Consider the following 24,515-nt stretch of genomic DNA (forward strand, 5'->3'; position numbering starts at 1 on the left):
TCTAACAGCTCTGTCCTTTTGTATCTGACCAGTTCAATCATTAGTGCTGCTACCGATGCAATCCTTGGTAGGGGACATTAATATCCCACACTCCAAGTACAATTTGCACCCTTGCCATCCTCAGTGCTTCCTCCAAGTGTAGTTTAATATGGAGGAGTACTGAATCGTCAGTGGGAGGGAGGACGGATATGTATTAATTAGCAGGATGTCTCCTTACCCATGTTTAACCTGAAGCCATGAGACTTCATAAGGTCTACAGTCAATGTTGAGGATGTCCAGACGCAACTTCTTCCACACCATATACCACCGTGCCACCACCTCTGCTGGGTCTATTCATGCCGGTGGGACAGAGCATATCCAAGGATGGTGAAGGTGGTGCCTGGTTCAGTGTGTAATTCCATGATTAGGACTGTGTCAGGCTATTTGCTTGACTAGTCTGTGACACAGCTCTCCCGATTTTGGCACTAGCCCCCAGACGTTAGTAAGGAGGACTTTGCAGGGTTGACAGGGCTATTTCTGCCGTTATCTTTTCCAGTGCCTAAGTCAATATTACGTGGTTTGTTAGGTTTCATTTCTTTGTCAAGACTCCATTCCAATTGATACAACCAAATGGCTGAATGGCCATTTCGGAGGGCAGCTGAGATTCAACCACATTGCTGTGGGTCTGGAATCACCTATACATCAGACCAGATGAGGATGGAAGATTTCCTCCCCTAAAGGACATTAGTGAACCAGATTGATTTTCCCACAATTGACAATGATTTTATAGTCGTCAGTAGATTCCTAATTCCAAATTTTAAAAATTAAATTTAAATTCCACCATTTGCCCGAGCAGGTTTCAAACCCAGGTCTGCAGAACATTAGCTGAGTTTCTGGATTAATGGTCTAGTGATAATACTACTGGGCCATTGCCTCCCCACAATATTATCTCTAGATTTTTAGGATTCACAACATCAGCATAAGACCCATTAAAGCCTCATTAACAAAATTAAATTAAGATGGTGGGGGGGGGCGCGCGTTGGAGACATTATTCATCTCTCCCAACTTCAATAAGAAAGAAATGAGCAATTGAATACTTACTTGTTATAACTCTTGACAGGATGTTAATTATCAGTTGGAGTAAGAAGAGCGGTTTGCTTCAAATTTCAAAGTTCTATTTAGTGAAGAAAATCACTTCCTGTCTAAGCTTCAATCTAGTTTGTAAAATACAAAACAAATGCTTCAACTAACAAGGCTTTTCCTCTCATTCTTTCACATGGTAACAATCTGTTTAAATATATTGCAGAATATAAACTTCCCTGAATAAAGATTTTGCAATTTGTAGCATCCCTGGAGTGTGGAAGCAGGTCATTCGGCCCACTGAGTTCACACCCACCCCTCCATCCCCGTAACCCTTCATTTCCCATGGCTAATCCACCTACTCTGCACATCCTTGGACGCTATGGACAATTTAACATGGCCAATCCACCTAATCCGGACTTCTTTGGACTGTGGGAGGAAACCGGAGCACCTAGAAGAAACTCATGCAGACAATCGCTCAAGGGTGGAATCGAACCTAGGTCCCTGGTGCTGTGAGGCAGCAATGCTAACCACTATGCCACTACAAATTCATCCTCTGCATATTCTTGATATTAAACAGCTTTCAGGTTCTTTTAATGGCTAAAGAAAGAAACAAATGCTGCATAGTCAACTGAGTGATGGGCAGTATTAGTCAATTCTGAAAAAACTAGGTATGAAACAGGAATTAGACTGCAAAATCTAATATCAATTGGGGCAAAAACATTAAGTCAAACATAGGTTGGAGACAGATGTAATTCAATAAACCGCTGATTTTGAACTATTTAAATGTTTTGGCACTGTGAGGGAGCCCCCTCTGCTGCTGGACTCCTATCGGTGATTACTCCCCACTGTTCACCACGGTCGCCTTCCAGCAATACCACTGTCTTTAACCTCTACAAAAATTCAAAATCTCCTCCACATTAAAGCACCAGGGTAAACCATGGTCAAAGTCTTATTAACAATTCTAATTGTATCCTGACGTGTCTTGGCAGTAAAATTTCCTTGGAGATTTCCCACTGTTGGTAAAATCCTGAAGCAAATCACAATCTAGCGTTTCTGGGACAGCTCTCCCAAAACATCTCCCAACTTGTCCAATCTGGTTGCCCAAAATATACCCATTACTTTGCACCATGTAATAAGGCAGGTTATTTTTCTCTTCTGAAGAATGAAACCCTTTTGCCATTAGCGCCACTTCAACACCAACAGTAATCTACTCAAATAAATGGGTGATGGAAATGCAAAAATTATGCTGATCAGAAATTAGAGACTTTTTAAAATTTTATTGATAATGTTTTTTGTTAAGGACAGCAATTTGTTTGCGATAGTGTCACATTTTAATTCTGAAACATGGTGGCGATGCCTACAGCTCACCCAGTGGATTGAAGCGAGGCCCACCACCCAGGTTTCACTTAGCTTTGGACTGCTCTCTGAGAACTGATTATATTTGATCCCCTCAAGGGCCAAAGTGGACATGTCTGTGTGGAACCACAGGAGATGGGGGAGGTTCTCAATGAATATTTCTCCTCTGTCTTTACCATGGAGAAAGAAATGAAGACTTGGGAAGTTAGTGGTGCTACCTTGGAGACAGTCTATATCACAGCAGAGATGTTGTTGGATGTATTAGAATGCATGAAGATGGAAAAATCTCCTCGTCCTGACCAGGTATATTCACGGAAATTGCGTGGGCCCTGGCTGATATTTTTGCATCATCGTTAGCCACGTGTGAGGTCCCGGAAGACTGGAGGGTAGCGAATATTGTACAAGAAGAGCTGCAAAGAAAAGCCCACAAACTATAAACCAGTAAGCTTAACATCTCTAGTGGATAAGTTACTTGAGAAGATTCTGTGGGATAAGAAATACATGCATTTGGAAAGACAGGATTTGATTAGGAGCAGTCAGCATGGCTCAGCGAGTGGGAGATCATGCCTTACAAATTTGTTAGGGTTCTTTGATGACATGACCAGAATCGTTGACGAGGACTGGGTATGTATTTCAGTAAGGCCTTTGATAAGGTTCCACATAGTAGGCTATTCTGGAAGGTTAGATCACATGGAATTCCGGGCAAGTTGGCAAATTGGATACAAAATTAGCTTGATGGTAGGAAACAGAGCGTAATAGTGGAAAGATGCTTTTCAGACTAGAGGCCAGTGACTAGTAGAGTGTATCAGGGTTTGGTACAGACCCCATTACTGTTTGTTATCTTTATCAATGATTTGGATGAGAACACACAAGGCATGTTTAGTAAGTTTCCTGGTGACACTAAAATAGGTGATATCGTTGACAGTGAGGAAGGTTATCAGAAATTGCATCAGGACCTTAATCAGCTGGGGAAGTGGGCTAAGAAATGGCAAATGGCTTTAATATAGATAAGTGTGAGGTTTGCATTTTGGCAAGTCAAATCAAGGGCGAAGTTTCAAGATGAATGGTAGGACCTTAAGGAATAAAGTGGACCAGAGGGATCTTGGATTTCAGGTGCACGGTTCTCTGAAACTGGTGTCATAGGTAGACATGGCATTGAAGACGACTTTTGGCACTATGGCCTTCATCATTCAGGGCACAGAAGTTGGGAAGTTATGTTGCAATTATACAGGACATTGGTGAGGCCACACTTAGAGTATTGTGTTTGGTTTTGCTCACCTTATTATAGGAAGGATGTTATTAAACTGGAAAGAGTGCAGAGGAAATTTACAAGGATGTTGCCTTGACTCAATGGTCTGAGTTACAGGGAGAGGTTGGACAAGCTAGGAGTTTCTTATAGGAGTTTCATAGGAAGTTCCGGGGGACCTCATACAAGATCGTGCACTCAGTCTTTTTCCCAGGGTTGCGGAATCGAGGACTAGAGGGCATCAGTTTAAGGTTAGAGGGGAAAGAATAAAAAGGGAACCTGACGGGCAACTTGATTTTTTATACAGAAGGTGGTATTCATAAGGAATGAGTTGCCAATGGAAGTGGTTGAGGCGGTACATTAACAATATTTAAAAGGCATTTTGACAAATACATGGATAGGAAAAGATGAGAAGGATATGGGCCAAGTGTAGGGAAATGGGCGTGGACGGACATTTTCATCGGCATGGACTAGTTTGGATCAAAGTGCTTGTCTCCATGCTGTAGGACTCTGACTCTATACACCCAGTACTGGGTTGTAACCAATTCCTACCTCTAATTATTTATCTTCCAAGAAGTTCTCAGAATTCTTAGGAGTTTCTTTTCAAATGTTTTCTGTGAAGCTACAGGTCCCCACAGGAGTTATGCATCAACCCCGTATTGGGATCTAGATTAGATTAAATAAGATTCCCTACAGTGCAGAAATAGGCCCTTTGGCCCAACCAGTCCACACCAACCCTCCAAAGAGTAACCCACCCAGACCCATTTCCCTCTGACTAATGGGCAATTTGGCATGGCCAATTCACCTGACCTACACATCTTTGGACTGTGGGAGGAAACACACACAGACCTGGGCAGAATGTGCAAATTCCACACAGACAGTCACCAAAGGCTGGAATTGAACCTGGGTCCCTCGTGCTGTGAGGCAGCAGTGCTCAACATTGAGCTACCGTGCCACCCACTGGTCTCTACAATGCTGAAGCTAATATTCTTCTATTATACATTGAGTTATGTATTGTGCAGATAGGACAGTGTATAAAGCACTGATGAGACCAATAAATTGTCTTCCGTTTTGATATCTTATATTTTATTTCCTCCCTCTACTGCCACTTTCCATATCTATACTTGATGTTTTTCCTTCCTGACAGGGCTGGTCTTTATTCTGCTATTAAAACTGACACTAAACCAAGATTTCTTCACTCCCACATTATTATCACTTACTTTATCTTTGTTTCTGCGCCAGCTTTGACCTCTAATCTCCCTCTCCCCTAACCTGACCCTGACCTTCTGTTCCACTTGCCCCTCTCTCCCTTTTCCAACAGCTTAAAATCCATAATGTTCCCACATTTCTTTAGTCCTGAAGAAAGGCCATATTGGACTCAAAACATACCCTCTATTTCTCTACCCAGAGGTACTGTCAAACTTGGAGTTTCTTTAGAACATTGTGTTTATATTTTGAGCAATGATCACTGAACATTGCATTTTATTCACATTTGGCTTTCTTCAAACTTAGGCGAAAGTGAGGACTGCAGATGCTGGAGATTAGAGTTGAGAGTGTGTTGCTGGAAAAGCACAGGTCAGGCATCATCCAAGGAGCAGAAAAATCAACATTTTGGGCAAAAGCCCTTAGTCAGAAATGAGCCTCGTTTCTGATGAAGGGCTTTTGCCCAAAATGTCAATTTTCCTGATCCTCGGATGCTGCCTGACCTGCTGTGCTTTTCCAGCACCACTCTCTTTCTTCAAACTTAATTAATCTCTGAAACAAATTGATTTTTAGACTCAGAATGCTTACAGAATTCATTTAATTTACCTCTAAATATATCATCTCCTGCTTTAAGATTTCATCAGTTGAATTCAGCTGAGCTCCATCACTTTCACTGTAAGGTTCACCTCAGTCTTTGATGGCCAATGTAAGACCCCAGAAATTACTTCAGAGTCAGGTCAACCATTTGTTACCTGTCACCCTCGATATGCTTCTCAAACAAAAAGATACAACATTCATTGTAAAGCATTAAGTCCACTTGATCCATGTACTTTCTACATAAATTACCATTTACACATAGATATTTTATAGCCCAATCGCTTCTAAATCTTTTTCTTTCACCTATAGTAGTCGATAACTTAGCACTTTTCACTCAAACTTCCACAATCAAATGCCACTTTTTCTAATAGGAAAACATCACCTTTTTTTTGTTTAACTGAAAGCCAATGAGAAGTGTTCCATCACTCAATGTGCTACCTGGAGCCTTGGCCTCCTCCACTCCTACTGATCATTTATTGAGTTTGAAATATATCTCACACCATTGCAGCAGCTCCAGAGCTTCTCTTAATAGAGGAAAAACAATGCGTTAGAATAGTTTTAACAACAATTGTTATTTTCCAGGGGTTAATCCTAGCAAGTCTGAGATACTTTTTTTAGTGGTAATAAGGAAAAATAAACAGAACTGATTTCCAGTCAAAGACTTGACCAGTGTATTGCAGTTAGAGAAGATTTGCAAAGGCAATTAATTGATTAATATGTCCAAATTCTCACATCCTCAGGATCAAGACCATCCCAGATATTGGATTTTCCTCGATGTTCGAAGTCCATCCTGGCGTGTGGGTCAAAGTAAGCACTTTCAGTCACTGTATGCAATGTATCTCAGAGTTCTCTTGCGATATCGATTTTCAGTTAGCGGTTTGATAATATCTGCCAATCAGAATCAGGTAAGAAACATTGAGCTCCTCATGCTCTAAGGTAGAGTTGGTCCAATGTGGGGTTCAGCCTGTACACATTGCTGACCAGCGCATCATTTGAAAAGTGTCCAATTACTCAAATTGATTTATTATTGATTGTTTTACAGATAGCTGTCGTTGAAGATACTCTCAAGATAAGTTCCCACAGAACAGTATTGTCAATGGCCAGCATTTTACTATGGCTGCTCGTGTTCAAGTCTGGGCAAGTATTTGTCAAGCAGATGAAAACCAGTGTGCAATGGTTCAAACTGTAAAGTTCTCTGCTACAAAAAGCGTCTAATTTCCAGACACTTCCATTTTGCAGACAGCCAGACTTTGAGTGTTATACATATATTGTCAAAAGACTGGGTGGAATCCTAATCACCCTGAAAAACAACAGCAAGATAATCAGGCAGATTGACATCAGGGAGATACCTGTCCTTTTCCAGAATTTAGTGCTGGACAGAAAGGCCTAAACATGAGCTTCTAGTTCTGCCATCAGTTGAGGCCCTTATGTGGTGAATTAACAATCAATTAAGGGCCCCATCCTGCCTGGGCTGCAATTACATCCAATTATTCACACATACAGCAGTAGCGAGTAGATGAAGTAGTTAGTAGGAATTCGTGGAAAGAACAAGGGAGAAATAGTACTCAGGCTAAAGCCTTTACTTCAACCTGCCAAGTGCGAAAGAGGCAGTATGAGCTAGGAAGAGATTAAAGACAAGACACACCTAACAATTACAGATCCCGTCAGATAGTTAGGATCTGTTGGATCATTCCTGGTTCGAGGTTCATTTCGGAAGTGAACATGTCAGAGCTGAGAGTAAAATTCAAATTCACTGTTAGACAAGGAGAAAGACTCTAAATTATTAACACACAGAATGGGCTGACAAGTTTAGAACTGATAAAAAGTACATATACTTCAAAATAAACATTGCACCATAGAGAGCAGATACCATAAGATATGGCCACAGTAGACAAATCAAAGACCTTAGAAATAATTAACAGAGATAACAGTACCAGAAACATGGCAAAGTAGAACTAAGGCACCAAAAAGGAAATTTAAAGCTAAAACAGGCAGAATTTAACAGAAGGCATTTCAGTCCATAATAAAAGCTAGAATCCATAATTGAATCCTCTGTTCCAGCAGGAAAGACAAATATAAAGGTCACAGACACAAAGCTAGAGTCACAGAAAAGGTGCATACTGTGCATTAGTAAGTGAAATAACTTGATCAATTTCCTGTAAGATGGAAAATTTCTGTTCTATCACAGATACATAGAAAATTACCAAGTGGTTAAGGTGTAGAGAATTACAATGTAATAGAATTAAAGAAGTTGAAAAGGAACTGCATTGCCATACTACACACTTTAAAAGCTGCAGGACAACAAAACTAAAACCACACTGTTACTTAGAGATAAAAGCCTTCAACAAAAATCGATTATAGCAGTATTGAGATACTGCAGAAGTTAAAATAATAAAAATAAGTAATCAGATTAGGAAGATATAAGCAAGAGAAATAATGTAAGACTTGATACGTGAAAGGCCAGCATTTATTGCCCATCCCTAATTGTTCTTGAGAAGGTGTGGTGAGCTACCTTCTGAAATTACTGCAGTCTGTATTATGGGTAGACCCATGATGTCATTACAGAAGAATTTCCATGATTTTGACCCAGTGGCACTGAAGGAACATCAATATATATCCAAGGCAGGATGGTGAGTGGCTTGGAGGGGAATTTGCAGGTGTTGGTGTTCCCCTGTGTCAGCTGCTCTTGTCCTTCAATGATGGCAGATAGTAATGGGTGTGATGGGTTTGGAAGGTGCTGTCTAGGGATCTTTGGTGAACTTCTAAGTAATTTCTTGTTAGTAGTACATGCTGCTGCTGAGCAATGGAGGGAATGAATCCACTTGTAGATGCAGTGGGCTACTTTGTCCCAGATGATGTCAAGCTTCGTAAATGTTGTTGGAGCTGCACACTGCACTTATCCAAACAAGTGGGGAGTATTCCATTATACGTTTCACTTGTGCCTTGTGGATGGTGGACAGAATGTAGGGGGTTAGGAGGGGAATTACTCATTGCAGTATTCTGAGCTTTAACTTGCTCCGTGTTTATCTGGCAAGTAATCTGTCTGTGGTAAACTCCAGGATAATGAAACAAGCAACTATGGACGCTGGAAATCTGAAACAAACAAAAAAAATTGCTGGAGAAAGTCAGGCATTCTGGCAGCGTATGTGGAGAGAAAGCAGAATTAACACTTCAAATCCCATTCTAAATAAGGGTCACTGGACTGGAATGTTACATCTGCTTTCTCTCCACAGATGCTGCCAAATCTGCTGAGTTTCTCCCGCAATTTCTGTTTTGGTTCTCACCTAGGATGTTGATAATGGGGGATTCAGTGATAGCAATGCCATTGATTGTCAAGGGGCAATAATTAGATTGTCTCTTACTGGAGATAGTTCGTGTCTGGCATTTGTGCAGTGTAAATGTTACTTGCCAGTTTTCAGCCCAAGTAAGGTGTTGTTGCATTTGGACATGGACTGCTTCCGTTTCAGAGGAATCACAAATCGAACATTGTACAATCATTGGCAAACATTTGCACTTCTGACCTTACAATGGAAGGAAGGTATTTGATGAAGCTGATGAAGATGGTTGGGACTGGGACATTATCTGAAGAACAGAGGAGATGAAATGGGTGACCTCCAACTACCATCCGCCATCTTCCTATATGCCAAGTATGGCTTCAACCAGCAGAGAGTGTGGCCCTTAATACCCATTCATTCCAGCTTTGAGAGTGCTCCTTGATGCTACACCAAAAGGAATGCAGCCTTGATGTCAAGGGCTCTTACCCCAATACTGGAATTCAGTTCTTTTGTTGGAACCAAGGCTATAATGAGGTCAGGAGCTTAACGACCCTGGTGGAACTCAAAATGGGCATCACTCAGCAGGTTATTGCTGGGCAGGTGCTGATTGTTAGCACTGTTGATGACACTTTCCATCACTTTCCTGATAAGGCGAATGGAAATCTGTGATATGGGGAGCTTTGAAATCAAAATTTGTGAAAGAATGAAATGGTGTTGGATTTATTGATTATTTATCATTCAGATTTACTGCAGTGCAGAGATTAGACTTTGGAGAAAAGTATTCAGCTTATGCTGGAAGGAGAAGCCAAGAGGCACCATGACAACTGTGAAGGATAACCTTATTACAGGAGAGCAACAGAAACTCTCTGCAATATCAGTTAGAAACATGCCAAAGCAATACATGAAAAGCCAAAATAAAGGCAAGGCAAACAGCAGATACTGAGAAACAAGGTCATTGTTTTAGAACAAAAAAAAGGCTCACAGGCATAAGCAGTGTCTAGCTATGATAAAAGAATTCTACAAAACTAGAATTTTACAAAGGAAGTCTACAAGTTCTATGAAACTACTGGTCAATTTTAGACGTTGTTGTGGATGTAGGTTTGCTCGCTACTAGGTAACATCTTCAGTGGGCCTCAGGTGAAGCAATGCTGATAATTCCTGCTTTCTATTTATATGTTTGGGTTTCTTTCGGTTGGTGATGTCATTTCCTGTGGTGAAATCACTCCCTGTTCCTTTTCTCAGGGGGTGGTAGATGGGGTCTAACTCGATGTGTTTGTTGATAGAGTTCCGGTTGGAATGCCATGTGTCTAGGAATTCTCGTGTGTGTCTTTGTTTGGCTTGTCCTAGGATGGGTGTATTGTCCCAGTTGAAGTGGTGTCTTTCCTCATCCGTATGTGAGGATACTAGTGAGAGAGGGTCATTTCTTTTTGTGACTAGTTGGTGTTCATGTAACCTGGTGGCTAGTTTCCTGCCTGTTTATCCAATATAGTGTTCGTTACAGTACTTGCACAGTATTTTGAAAATTACATTAGCTTTGCTTGTTGTCTGTATAGGGTCTTTCAAGTTCATTAGTTGCTGTTTGAGTGTGTTGGTGGGCTACCATGATGCCAAGGGGTCTGAGTAGTCTGGCAGTCATTTCCAAGATGTCTTTGATGTTGGGGAGAGTGGCTAGAGTTTCTGGATGTGTTTTGTCTGCTTGTTTGGGTTTGTTGCAGAGATATCAGTGGACTATTTTCATTGGATACTGGTTCTTTTTGAATACACGGTATAGGTGATTTTCCTCTGCTCTGCGTCGTTCCTCTGTGCTGCAGTGTGTGTTGGCTTGTTGAAATAATGTTCTGATGCAACTTCGTTTGTGGGTGTTGGGATGATTGCTTCTGTAGTTGAATATTTGGTCTGTATGCGTTGTTTTTCTGTAGACGCTGGTTTGAAGTTCCCCGTTGGCTGTTTGCTCTACTGTGACATCAAGGAGTGGCAGTTTCTTGATGTTTTCCTCCTCTTTAGTGCATTTTATGCCAGTAAGGGTATTATTGATGGTCTTGAAGGTTTCCTCTAATTTGTTTTGTTTAGTGATGACAAAGGTGTCATCCAGAGTTTGGGTTAGATGGTTGAAGAGCTGTTTGCTCAAGTGTCTGCATTACTGCCTCTGCTAAGAACCTTGACATCAAAGATCACATGGGTGTTCCATTGTAATTGAACCAGGTAATTGAACCAATTGCGTACATCTTGATAAGATGAGACCCTCTTCTTAAGGCTCATAAGCAGCAAACAAAATGGACTCTTAGACCCAGTCGAGGAAAGGTGACTGGTTGTCACATCTTTCTATCCATAAATACACCCTGTGCACTGAGTAAAACTATGTTAGCAGTATCACAGCCAGACTGCAACATTTAAGGGAGCAGGTAAGGCAAGTGAGGCTGCAGAGCGGAGTCAAATAGATAAGTTCAGGGCTTGCAATCCAGAGACCTAACCCTCTGGCAACTGGACCATGCTTACATCAAGGAATGAATAGTTAGAAAAGGTTTTGGGACAATGCTGGACACCCATTTTATCATAAGTGGTGTGGAAGGTTGCAGCCCTTATTTACACATGAAGAAAGATTTCAAGTTTGAGTGGTGTGCATGTAATGCATGACATTCACAGATCTTGTAGTTTAACTAATTTATCACTTTACCCCTCTACAATGCAGGTTTGGTTTTTTGTTTGATTGATAACTAAAACATCCCATCTATAATTTTCTGGATAAAGAGAGAGGCATTATTAAGAACAAGTATACACATACAAACAAGCAAAATAGTTTAGAACAAACACATACATTGTGTCACAAAGGTTTGTAGAAGACTTATACTACAGGAGGAACATCAGCACCAAAAGTGCTGGATACCTCGATTTTAATAGAAGGGTAAATAGAAAGAATGAGTTACACATTAATTTCTTCAAGTTTTTTTTAAATAGTAAATTTTCTACATGGTCAAAATAGTATTTTAGTGGGACATATGAATTAGGGAGATATACATGAACAAATGTATTTACAATATGGCCAACAGCTTACATTGTTTTAAATCAAAGCCTTTATGTTTTTCTCCTCCTAAGTATCTTTTGAGCTTTAGCAACCACTCGGTAGTAGACAAACAAAAGATGCAAATAACTAATTGCAACAGTGGCAAAAAATGTAGAAGGCACGTAACATGCAGTATTAGGAGTCTGGTGCAGAGTCTATTAACTGTAGTTTACCCTTTTACAATTTGAAGTATTTTCATAAAATATGGTTGTGAAATAGGAGAGTGATTTATAACATCATTCAACACAGAAGATGGCTATTCAGCTGGCTCTTCGAATGGGTGATCTTATAATGATCCAGTTCCTTTTAGATGTTATTTCTGAATCTGGTTCCACATTTTTAGCCAGTCCATTCTAGATCATACATCTTGCTGTGCAAAAGCAATGCCCCTCAACTCATGTCTGATTATTGCATCTTAAAGCTGAGCCCTGTGAGCATTAACCCTCGTACCAATGGAAGCACTTGGTCATATTTCCTAAGTCAACCCTTTGTGATTTTGAAAATGCCAGACATATCTTCCCCTAATCTTCCATGGTCTTGGACTCAGGGATGTGAACATTGGAGATTAAGGGGGTGCACTTGATAATTTTCAGATTGGTGGGCGTGAAATCTTCCTGAAGAACTTGGGAGGGAAATGCATCTGTTCTGCATTGGTCTGGTGCATTACTAATGAGAGTGACTCTGCGTATGATACTTTGCAGATCAGTGCTTAATACCTGATAAGCCAGTGAAGAATGCGTGTCTGTTAAATGTCACACATGTTGCAAAATACCTGTTATATGCTCACACACTGAAGAATGCAATGTCTGAGCCTCTTCTTATGCTGCCTTTCAAGACTGGGGATGATGTTCTTGCATTTTGGGTCTTGAAGTCACCAGACAATCTAATGCAGGATCTGCACAACCTGCCACAGGCGAGGCTGGTAGAGTTTGAAGAGGTGGGTGGGTGAGATATTCAAATTTTCACACAAGATCCTTCCTTTGTTTGTGCTTGGCCTCCATGTGAGCTTGTTGGAGAAGTTTGAAAAGATGGGTGCTTTCTGTCCAGTATGCAAGTCAGTGGAGATAGTGCATCATTCCACAAAAGCCTGCAAATTCAATAGGCACTCAAGTAGAAAGGATAGGCTTTCCAGTTTCAGTCTGGTCTCTTATGCCACCAACCCCAGAAGCATGGCACTGGCTATGATCAATAGTTAGATGGCCCACATTATCTGTCTGCCTGACACGTGTCCCATAACAAACTCGCTACTTTAAGCTCCCTCATGGAAAACTTTTACCACAAGGACAGAGGAAATACTTCAAGGACATCCTCTAAGCTCCCTGAAAAATATGCAACAATGTCCAACACTCAGTTGATCACTGGAAATTATATGCTTAATATTTGCCAATCCAATTATGTAGTTTTCTATTCATTGCTGAAAAGTTAATATGAAGAAATATCATGAGAGCAAAAGGTCCAGAGTAGGTGATGTGTTCTACACACATGGTAACAAATCTGAAGGTAGATATTCGTGCCTTATATCTTGCCATCAGTGGGAAACGATTGAGCAAATAGCAGCTAATGCTGCATTCCTCTGTAAACATTCACTATAAGTATCAGATTGCCAGTAGACAGAGTATAGCAAGGAAACAGATCTTTCAGTCCAATTCGTCCATGCTAACTAGTTTTTCCCAACTTAACTAGTTCCATTTACCTGTGTTTGGCCCATATCCCTCTAAACCTTTCCCATACACGTACCTGTCCAAATGTCCTTCAAGTGTTGTAACTGTACTCATTTCTAACACTTCCTCGGGCAGTTAGTTTCATATACGCACCATCCACTGTGCGAAAATGTTGTCTCTCATGACCCTTGGAATGCATTCACTCATTTATTCTTACTTCAAAAACCCACCTTATTCACCCTAGTCCAAGTTACTTCCTTCATTCTCAGGCATGTTCTATCACCCTTCCAGCGAGTGCATTGCCTCTGCTTATGAACTGCGTTCTGCCTGTTAAGAACGTACAAGATGGGGTGCTATACAGTGATCATTTCTCAAGGTATAGCCAGAGACAGCTAAAAACACTGTTTCAATTTCTCGCTTTAAAACACTTCTTGCAGATCACAAAAAGTTAGAATCATTATTTAGATTGGTCCCAATCTGTTGTACACTTTTACAATAAAGGAATGCAATGGATATTGCTTGTATGAATTTTAAGAAAGTGCTTGACACAATGTGCCAGATAAAAGGCAAATTAAAAATCATGTCTTATGGCATAGAGGGGTCAGTGTTACCTTGGACAAGACACGAGCTTCAGTACAGCAAATAGTGATTTGTGACAAATAGCTGTTGTCAGACTGGAGTCCAGTGGGCAGTGGTTTGCCAAAAGATCAGTGATAGGACCACTGCTTCACTGCTTTTATGGCTAGCATCCTGGAATACAAAATTTAAAATTTCAAAACTTTATGATAAAACCAAACTTTGATGTGCAGTAAGATTATACAAATCACCTGGAGGAAGGTGCAGACAGGCCAGGAGGAATGGGCAGACAAGTGGCAAATGGAATTTAATGCAGAGACATTAGTGATACTGATTTTAGCAGAGGGAGGCAGAAAGATGGTGCAGGGTGAGAAGGTCACGAGGGGTCATGTTCACAGATCTCAGAAGATAAATTGAAAACGTGATAAGCAAAGCACATTGACTTAAATAGAGGCAGAGAGTCCAAAAGCAGGATTACGTTGAATATTTTTAAAGCTCCAGTTATGCCAAAACAATAGTATTACTTTCATGCCCAGTTGGCATAATTTAACAAGGATGCAGGTGTAGAAGAAATTTACAAGGACGGTTCAAGGAATGGATGACTTCAGTTACAAGGCTAGGTTATAGAACCTGGGGTTGTCCTTCCCAGAGCAAAGGAGATTTTGGGGAAGATATGATAAGGGGTGTGAAAGATTAGGTCAGATTTGCATCGAGTAGGCAAGCAGAAACTGTTCCCATAAGTTGATAGTACAAGGGCTATAAGGGACTTGAAGGCAGGTTTGGAATGCCTAATCACCATTGGAACAACTAACACAAGAGGAGGAAGAGGGCAACACTAAAGGAAGCAGTTAGGCAACACTGAAGACTGGTTTAACTGTAACTTCAGAAATGATGTTCTTCATTGCTGCCATAATTGGGATGTTGGTAAGAGGCTGTGACACTTGGCATGACAGTCAGATGTCAATGACAATATGGTTAAGAGGAAATAGATTTAATGGTTTAAGAGAGAGATGAGGGCAGGAAGTGAGAAAGAACAGTTTCATACAGAAAGTAGAAATGACCTGAACTCAATGCTTAGGAAGCTATTGGAAACAAGAGATAACGAATGATTTCAAATGAAACTGAATAATCACTTGCAGGAATTAAATCTGCAATGTTGGGGCAACAGAGTAAGGCATTGGGACAAAGCAGATTTATTCTAGAGAATAGGGATGGACCGGATGGACCAAATAGCTTCCCCTTTGTGCTGCACTAACCCAGTGAACTTATCTTGCAAAACCTTTGCTTCTTGAAATCGAGAAATAATGGGGTAATTAATCCAAAAGCAAGGAAGATCATGGTTTTTCCAATTAAAAAACATGCATGATAAGATGTAGACAATAGATGATCTCTTCTGGGCCAGTGTAGATGCTGACTTTCTGTGATAGTGACAAAATGGGTGTTCAGTTGAAATAAATGTCAAAGAATTTGACAAGCAGTGACTGATTCGTCATCACGCCTTTTTTACAAGCCAAGATGTATCCTAACCGTTTCTAGTCTGTGTTTTTGATAACACTGAGAAAAGGTATAGTAAAATCTCACTTTCAGAAAACAAGAGTGACAGAAACAAAGGTTGCTGAATACATCTTCAGAAAGGTACAAGATAGATAGATTGTACCTGAGGATAGATTGTACAAAGGGGCCCCGTGTACAGCACAGACAGTTGTATCTTCAAAGACAGCTTCCTGAAAGTGACTGATTGCACTGCCTGGGCAAGATAAATTTTTGTAAAGGTAAATATTCCACCATAATTCCTTCAAATAAATAGAGATTGAACAATTTTTCCAGCTTTGAGATGCAGTTTTCCAGACAATGAATTATCACTCATTCTGCTTTTAAATTTATAGTAAAATATAAAAAGACTCCAAAGATGGAATTACATGAAATTTCTAGCATAAAAAAAGCCTATTCCCAATCTACTTTATCAAACACAGTCACCATTTCCTTCTTCATCTCTCCCTCACCCTTACCTCATTTCCCCTTAAATGCATTGATGCTAATTGCCTGAATGATACAAGTGATATTGACTTCTATGTTATAATCATTTTATAGCAAGATACTTTATACAATTCATACAAATTCCTCTGTAGTAGTCCGAATATGGAGCATTCACGTAGTCCCTTGTATTCCACTGCAACAAACCATGATTTCTTTGACCTGAGAGGATACTGCAAAACAACTACTCACTGTAGTGTGTCAAGGTGCTCTTACAATGAAACAAACTATACCGAAATTCTGAACTGCTACCGACTGTCTACCATCCCCAAAAGATACCAGTCTGCTGCCTGCACATTAACAGTGAAATGACCAAAGCAGCAATATGCAAATCTGGTCTGACACCTCCCCAAATATAGTCATCAACGAGACTCAGTGAAGCTGCTGAAGTGTTGAGGCTTTCTATTTTAAACCATTTGGCCTAAAAAGAGTTTTTTTTTATTTAAATGATAACTGGTTGGAATTTTTAATATTGCTTCAGTTTGTTGATGAGAAATTGACAGACTCCATGGGGAAATATCCCTATCCATATTTCAGGAGATTTGGAGAGCCCTGCAAAGATTCCATCATAACACGCTTTTTATATATTCAAGCTCCTGTATAATTTGACAGAGAGAAAATGGCTGGAGTTATGGGAATAAACGTGAAGTGATGAGACATTGCCCCAAAAGATAAAGGCCAGCAAACAAACCTGTTACCATATCAGATCAAAGACAATGGTGAGGATGTTATCATTCCAAAAAAATCTCTGTGTTAATCACACATCAAGATATATGAATTCAGTCTTACAGTGCCTGTTTTATGGTTAGTAACAGACCGATAAAGCTCCGAGTATTCCGAGAAAGAGGAACGTACACATTTCAGGACTGAAGTCGGTGTCCATCATGTTCAGGAAAAAACAACTAAATAACTGTTACCCATGCCTGGAAGACAGCCCGACTCCCAGGGAACTCCGATACCCTTGAACAAAATACAGACCAAGCAGTGGTCAAAATGATTACAGAGATGCAGTTATAGAGTCATAGAGAGGTACAGCATGGAAACAGACCCTTCCGTCCAACCCGTCCATATATCCTAACCCAGTCTAGTCCCACCTGCCAGCACCCAGCCCATATCCCTCCAAACCCTTCCTATTCATATCCCTCCAAACCCTTCCTATTCATATACCCATCCAAATGCCTGTTAAATGTTGCAATTATATCAGCCTCCACCACATCCGCTGGCAGCTCATTCCATACACGTACCACCATCTGCGTGAAAAAGTTGCCCCTTAGGTCTCTTTTATATCTTTCCCCTCTCACCCTAAACCTATGCCCTCTAGTTCTGGACTCCCCAACCCCAGGGAAAAAGATTTTGCCTATTTACCCTATCCATGCCCCTCATAATTTTGTAAACTTAAGGAGATGCTGGATGACCACATGTGAAGGACACATACTGTTAAGATTACATAGGGGAGGACTGAGAGGATGGTCTTGTAAAGCAGAGAACACAGGGCTGAATGGCCTGTTTGTGTTGTCAGTTCTTTGCAATCGTTAATTAATTCAGGTCAGAGATTTCAATCGATCCCAAGCTTTCCTTTATTTGGCAATGCTGTAACTGGCTAAATGGAAATGAGCAGCATTGTGCCAAAACTAGGTTGTTCTGGTATAACGTGTGTTTCGTTAACACAAATTAGCTATAGTACGACAAACAGATTGTGGACAGTGTTTGGATAACACAAAATTTCTATTGAACAGAGGTAACAATTTTCTATAGCGATCTTGTGCAATGCGATTTTCTACAGCACGGGACTGCACACGAACACAATTATTGCGTTATAGTAGAATAACGTGTAAAATAGAGTCTAGGGGATGCTTTGGAGGCTGGAAACTTTGGGAGATCTAGAAGATGTTAATTATTATTTCATTAAAGATCATTGCAGAACTTCTTGGGTACCACACTAATGACTTCCCTAGGTGAAGCTGTGGTTTTCGGCATATCAAAGATTTAACATTAATTTTCTTCACAGAAATTAAAATACAAAAGCTCAGGTGTAACTGTCAAAAGGCACATGGAATAATATTCACCTTCTCTGCCAAGCATTAAAGTGACAAGATTGGATTAACCAACCACTTTAGAATGTGTTCAATCTTTACTCCCTGTTGAAGAGGAGAGGCAATTTTGACAATCAAAATAAATTTCCTGATCAGGGCAGCATGGAAGTAAATAAATAGCATGAGGTGACAGAAAGGGAACACATTTCTTTGCAATTTTCAAAAGAATTATTATGAAATTGCACAAACTGAAGGCAATTATTGTAGGAAGCAAATAACCTTTACATCATCAAAAAGTACAAAGTTCCAAAAGCTGATCCTCATTAAACCAAGGTTACTTCTGGCATTTAACATGGTGAGAACAGACCTGAGATCACAGCTCAGCTTTTATCAAAGGGCTATAATTAATAAACACCTATATATCATCAAGATCCAGAAAAGATGTAATTGGCTCCAGCAAAGAGCAAATTCAGATTCTCCAGCCAAAAACAGAGGGTGGTAGATGTATCAAGAAATGACTACAGTCTTTTCCCAAACTTTTCTCTACTGCAAAAGGCTTCAAAATTGTCATAACCCCTCTATAAAAACCCTCAGCACAGCGGGCAGGGGATAAAAAGCCCAGGGGAGAGCCTGGTGGCGAGGAGCACAGTTCCATGACCCTTTAAGTTTGAGAACTCAAAATGAGACAGTGGTCCGAATTACAAACCGAAAGAAAAGACCTTTAAATTGGTGCTGAAACAATGATTGAATGAGTTGGTCATTGGTACAAACAAACAACTAGGGCCAGGCTATCACTGGGTAAGGACAGCAGGGGAAAAGAGTTGTGCAGGTCAGGAACCCAAAACCACCATAAATTATAGGTTCCAAATCAGTGTCCTGACTGTGTACCCCATGTGATGTTTTAAAATGCAAATTTTCTAATTGGTCTTCAGGCAGGCTTAGCACCCAATTGCTATCATTGAGTGTCTTCAGAAAATGAGAGCTGACTGCTTTGTGCCTTTAGCGAAGGCAGACAGAAGCCACGATGGGGCTTACCAGTGCCTTCTTGAAGAGAGTCAGGCAGCACATCAGAGAGAAATTTAACCCTACTGCGAATCCTCTTGCAAGGATGCCTGCCTTGAAGTTTTCCTCATCTCTCTACAAGAATCTCAGGGAGTCCCTCTCCCACTGTAACTCCCAGGTCATTTCCTCTGCCCTGAAGCTTTTCAACCATGTCCTGAAACAGACATTTGCTTCCCCAGTGCCTGCCTCCGTAACCAACTCATCCCACACGGACTTCGGACCCTCTATTCCTGATGAACGGCTTTTGCCCAAAACGTCAATTTTCCTGCTTCTCAGATGCTGCCTGAACTGCTGTGCTTTTCCAGCACCACTCTAATCTAGAATCTGGTTTCCAGCATCTGCAGTCCTTGTTTTTATTTAGCACAACAGAGAACCAGCAACACTAAGCCATGAGATGGAGTTAGAGCCTGAAGTGATAGGAATGGTCTTATGCAGAATACCTTAGATTTATAAAATCATGAGGGACATGGATAGGATACATAAAGTCTTTTCCCTGGGGTGGGGGAGTCCAGACCTAGAGGGCATAAGTTTAATAATGTGAGAGGGGGAAGTTATAAAAGAGACCTAAGGGGCAACTTTTTCATGTAGAGGATGGTGCATGTATGGAATCAGCTGCCAGAGGAAGTTGTGGAGGCTGGTACAATTGCAACATTTAAAATGAATCTGGATGGGTATATGAATAGGAAGGACTTAGTGGGATATGGGCCAAGGGCTGGAAAATAGCACTAGATTAGGTTGGGATAGCTGGTCAGCATGGACGAGTTAGACTGAAGGGTCTGTTTCCGTGCTGTACATCTCTATAACTCTATAATAATTTTAAATGTCAAAAGAAAAAAAATTAATTCCCTTTGCAGTAACCCAGTCAATTGTATAAGAGTATGCCCTAAACTGTAAAGTTTTCGTAAACTCTCCAGAGTCTCGATCTCCCCACACTGAACAAGATCGCAATGGACGTTTGAGAAACTCAGCAAGTCTGGCATCTGTGGAGAAAGAAGCAGAGTTAGTGTTTCACATCTGGTAAGACTATTCTTCAGAAGAGTCATTCCAGACTTGAAACATTAACTCTGTTCCTCTCTTCACAGATACTGCTAGACTTGTTGAGTTTCTCCTGCATTTCTGTTCCAGATTTCAGCACCCACGGTATTTTGTGTTATTGAAAAAGACCTTAATGATATGGAAATAGGTTCCCTGATCCGTCCCCGACCTTGCTTTAACAACTGCAGACTGTCCTGGAGCCTATTATGCAAATCTATGATCCCTAGAACCCCAATTTGAAATTGCATACATTCTGCCTTGAATCCGCCAGCAGTTCAAAATTCAGCCCTTGAGCTGGAATGTTCCACTATAGTTCAGCAATTAGTAAAAGTAGGTGAATACAGCCAGATAAAGACAAAACACCAGTGAAGAATAACGGGAAGAACTGGTCAATGGTCTCCTATAGAAGGACAGATGACACTGGAATTGAATCAAGCAATTTTTTTCACAGAGGGTGGTAAGTGTAAGGAATGAGCCACCAGAGGAAGTCGGGGAGGCTGGTACAATTACAACATTTAAAAGTATTCTAGATAGGCATATGATTAGGAAGGCTTTAGAGGGATATGGGCAAAACGCTGGCAAATGGGATTTGATTAATTTAGGATATCTAGACAGCATGGATGAGTTGGACCAAAGGGTCTGTTTCCATGCTGTACAACTCTATGATGCCTACCAGTGATGTCAGGCCTATAGTTCTCAATTTTCTTTCTTTCTTCTTTCATAAATTGCAAGGTTATGTTTATTACTTTCCAATCCTCAGCAACTGGTCTAGACTCTAATGAGTTCTAGAAGTTCAAAACTAATATATACACCATCTCTACAGGCACTTCTTTTGCAACCCCAGAATGCAAGTCACCAAGTGAAGAGGAAGTGTCACCGCCAAACTTCATCTGACTGACATGAACACAGCAAAATGACTGGCTTCCTGCGCTGTCACTATCCAATCACAGAGTTCTATCTGTGCTATTAACTCATCGAAGTTGTCACAAATGCTTTGTGCATTCAAATGTAGTGCCTTTAGTAGGGCAAGAATAAACAACTAAGGTGGGGAGGGGGTAGCAGTAAATAAAAGCTTGTTGGAAGCACTGTCTAAGCCTTAGAGTGCTAGGCAGAATAGAGCTGATTGGACAAAGATCTAAGTAGAGTGCAGTAGGATTGCATATTTGCAGGTAACAGCATGGGACTGGAAAACTTGGAAATAGAGTATGGTTCAACAACTGAAAGCTGTCCTGAACAACAGTAATGGAATTGTGGTGGGATGATAAAGAGGAAAGTGACAGGAATTGTTAGATGTGACAGCAGAAATGAAAATTAGCTTTCTTAGATAATACTTTGTTGCTCCATAAGTCTCTACCAAGGGAAATGACTTCTCTGCGTCTGTCTCAATCATTTTAAACAGCTGAAGTCAGTTCATTCATTATTCTAAGTTCAAAGAAACAGAAGCAAAGTTAAATGTTTAATATTGACCATGTTTAATGCTTAATGTTTCCCACAACTTAAGAATAATTCATTGGTTGTAAAGCACTTGCAGTTATCCTGAGAATGTGAAGGGCACTGCACAAAGTTTCTCTTTATTTCAAGCAAAAACAGTTCCGAGGAAATTTCATTTGGGATTGCAAAGTTATGAAGATATTTACATATATCCAATGAAGGAGACAATATTTCAATTGTCAGGGAGATGGGTAACCAGAGGAAACAAATTTAAGATAATCTGGAGAAGAACTAAAGACAAAATGTTTTTACATAATGAATTATTGTGATTTGGAATACAATACTTAAAAGGGAATTGAAGTGTTATATATTGGATTATATACTGTACTAGGAATACAGACCAGGACAACGAGGAATTTTAGCTTTAAAAGTTGAGAGATTAAAAGCTCTTGGGCAACTTGCAGGAGATTTGATTGAGGTCAGAAGTGAATATATTTTGACTCCTAAAAAAAAAGAGTATGGAATTAGCCAAAGAAAGCACACTTAATTCAATAGAAAAATTTAGTCTATGCAACTTTCATACCAGGAGTGACACAGTACGGTGGCTCAATGGTTAGCATTGCTGCCTCACAGCACCAGGGACTCAGGTTCAATTCCACCCTCAGGTGGCTGTCTGTGTGGAGTTTGCACTTCTCCCCATGTCTGTGTGGGTTTCCTCTGAGGTGCTCCAGTTTCCTTCCACAGTCCAAAGGTGTGCTGGTTAGGTGGATTGGCCATGCTTGATTGCTCATAGTGTCCAGGAATGTTCAGGCTAGGTGAATTAACCATGGTAAATGCGGAGTTACAGGGATAGAGTAAGGATGTGTGTCTGGGTGGGATGTTCTTCGGAGGGTTGGTGTGGACTTAATAGGCCGAATCACCTACCTCCACAGTGTAGGGATTCTATGAATGTTTGATTAGAGACCCACAAGCTACGAGAAAGAAAGCCTAACCTCTCAGTTTTGTAATTATATATGAAAGAAAATTTTGCAATTTCATAGTAAAGAACTTTATAATAACTTGTTCAAGGGAAGTGGATATTACTAACTAGGCCAGCATTTATTGCCCATCCCTAATTGCCCATCACACAACTTAGAGGGCATTTAAGAGCTAACCACATTTCTGTGGATCTGGAGTCACATGTAGGCCTGACCAGGTAATGATAGCACATTTCTTCCTGAAAGGACATCAGTGAACAAGTTGGGTTACAACAACTGTCATTACTTATGTGGTCACCATTCAGTTTTTCATTCCAGATCTTACGGAATTCAAATTTCACCATCTATCATGATGGTATTTGAACCATATCCCCAGAACATCAGCCTGGGGTTCTGGATTAGTGGTCTAGTGATATTACCATGACACCCTAACCTGCAAGTTCCTCTCCAAGCTGCACACCATCCAGACTTGGAACAATATTGCTGTTCCTCCAGTCAATGGATCAAAATCCTGGAACATCCTTCCTAACAGTAATGTGGGTATCCTTACATCCCAAGAACAGCAGCAGTGCAAGGCAGCAACTTATCACTGCCTTTGCCAAGGCAATCAGGGACGGGCGTTAAATGCTGACTCGGGGATGGGCACATTCTATGAATGTCTAAAATAATAAGACTTGAAACCAGAGCAAAAAAACCATAAGCTTTGCAAACTGGCACACTGAGAGCAACTTGTGTCAAAACTACTTACTGTGTCCAAAATGGAAACCTTACTCTATTTTTGGTCTTAGTTTCCATTACACTGAAAAATCTGGTAGTAACTCGGAGAGCCTCTGAGAAAGCATATAACTAGATGGGACTTCAGCTGCATAAATGACAGTGACCTAAATTGTAGTACTGCATTTGAAAGAGACCAATATTGCAGTCATGAAGGAGGGACCCTGACTGAGTGCTGTAAGAAAGTTATCTCCAGGAGGGAACCTGACCAATTACCAGGAGTCCTACAAACAACAGAAGTTGGCATCTTCGGGGAGACTGTATAACCAGCTGTTTATAATATTTTAGTACATTGGAGTATTACTCAATTATTACATAGCTTTACAGCATCCAAGTGCTAGAAGAGTAGCAAGGGAACTATGTTGTAATTTAAATCAAGAATCTCTCCTTCAAATAAACAAGCTTTATTAAACAAGCAAACCTTTTGGTGAGTCATTAACTTATTCTTTTGTAAATTAAAGATAAACTAACAATAGATTTGGGAATATCAAGGCTAGCAACAGTGTAGAAGCAGAGCCGGTGATATATTATGGGGTGAAGGGGCAATTTTGTAATAATTCACTCAGCCACTCAACCTCATTAAAGTGAGTGCAAATGAGAAAATTAGTGCTGGAATGTCATATTCCTATCTCGAAAACCATATTCACTATCAGAGAAGCACCATACTGGGAGGCTTGCAAAACTACCCTCCATTGGATACATGAGCATGCTTATCCACTCATGTACATTAAGTGATGTGCGGAAAACAATCATTACAGATTGACAGGTTGATTTTACATATCCTGTAAATCACAGAACCATTCAATACTGTGATACCTGGTAATAGTTCTGGGCTTTCCTCTAATATTCACATTGTCAACTCTTGCTGCACAATTCCTTCCAAGTTAATGAAACATCGACTCCTGGGATGCAGTCCGTTCCTGACTATCTTAAGATCCATCATACTGTGCCTTTCTCTTATGTGCTATAATTACCACAAGGGACCAGTGGGAAATTGAAGGTGATTGGTCCATCACAATTGCTTCTTACAATATATTCTCTTTCCGATCTAAGCAAAAGCCAGTCACTTGCTAGTTCAGGTGGTGCATGCCTCATTTAGGGAGTTGGACACAGAATGAGAAGCATAAACCGA

The 24,515-nt window shown here is 40.5% G+C and overlaps 1 protein-coding gene across 1 annotated transcript in view; it reads right to left on the bottom strand.

The window, feature by feature from the left end:
- The window catches only part of dok6 (docking protein 6), a 442,724-nt gene that overhangs the window by 159,194 nt on the left and 259,015 nt on the right, over nt 1-24,515 (bottom strand). The window lies entirely within an intron of this gene.

Source organism: Chiloscyllium punctatum, chromosome 5, assembly GCF_047496795.1.
Source record: "Chiloscyllium punctatum isolate Juve2018m chromosome 5, sChiPun1.3, whole genome shotgun sequence".
In the NCBI taxonomy this organism is placed as follows: Eukaryota; Metazoa; Chordata; class Chondrichthyes; order Orectolobiformes; family Hemiscylliidae; genus Chiloscyllium; species Chiloscyllium punctatum.